Raw genomic sequence first — 1,412 nt, 5'->3', positions numbered from 1 at the left:
AGATCAAACCCCTCCCCCATTGATATTGACCCATTAGATTACGTTCTACGGATTGAAAAACGTATTCGGGGAGTTAAAACCTTACCTTTAGCCTCAAGAATGGTGAAAAGCGAGTAGGAGTCGCCTGGGGGTCGTTCCTTAACTCTAAAAGCCGACAAGTGCATAATGAGGTCATTTAGGGGTTTAATAATGACTTTAATTTACGTCGGGCCCGCCACAACGGCCACCACCCCGCCACAGCGGCCTCGCCAAAGAGGCAAACCCCACCGCTAATGCGGCATTCTCGAGACATAAAGTTATTTTAAGAATTACAAAATTCTGATTTCACAACACACCTCTAACCCACGATGCTCACTAAATACCCTTTACGCTAAGATCGATTCCGGGAGTTATACTCTCCCGAATTCAATTCCGTAAAGTCGTACGGATTCCTTAACAAGTTATCTAACTACTCATGTAATCAAAATCATAAATAATTCACCCAATTGTTACCAGATTTCCCCACACCTCAATGACTCCAATTTCGTCCAAATCTTGACAAGGTTGGGAAATCTCAAGTTACTACGAAAAAGTTTTTTGGCCCTAGTTCTTTCCCCATTGGTTTTTCCATACGAGGAAAATAGGATCGTTACAATATATACCAATTTACCCGTCACTCGTCCCCGAGTGATCAACTAGGAAAGACTGGCTAAAGTAAGGGTAAAGTAGTATATGAACAGTCGAATTACTGGGGATACTTGTATTGCATGCCCTTCTTACTGAATCTCATTACCCCCTAAAGGTTTCACATCTCCAACCTCAAACTAACCAATTGAATACCTACACATCCTCCCCTACAATGCCTTAATGAAGTCATCTCAATACTCGAGTGATAAATATTATTGTATGTAACTTAACTACAACAAAAGCGATTCCCAATAACCACCAAATTTGATCGTACACACGTTTGCCAAATGTTATCAAGGATCATGACACAATCATCCGGACGAATCCTTTAGCACTTAAGCATGATAAAATCCTAAATCAAAACTCGCCACAATTAGAGGTGAACCTAAACCAACCAACACACAATCCTAATACCTAAACAATCATAGTTCTTATCAACATCTCCATCTCACAACCCAATTTCTCATGAGTTTAAGCTATAAAAATTTGATCCTTAGACATCAAATACTCATCGAGGGATATGCCCAAGCATACAAACCCTACAACAACAATATTGAAATGCTAGAATAAGTAATTGTAGATTACCTCTTAAGAACAGTAGAATTGGATCCAATTATCCCTATATTCAACCACACATAATCGATACATGACCTCGACGACTAGAGGAAAATTAAGATTGTCGAATAATTACAAATACGCATGGTAACTCTTCTATAAATTCTCATAAGCAAGGCGGTACATGTAGA

Source organism: Solanum stenotomum, chromosome 5 (assembly GCF_019186545.1).
Source record: "Solanum stenotomum isolate F172 chromosome 5, ASM1918654v1, whole genome shotgun sequence".
Taxonomy (NCBI): Eukaryota; Viridiplantae; Streptophyta; class Magnoliopsida; order Solanales; family Solanaceae; genus Solanum; species Solanum stenotomum.
This window is presented reverse-complemented; position numbering follows the sequence as displayed.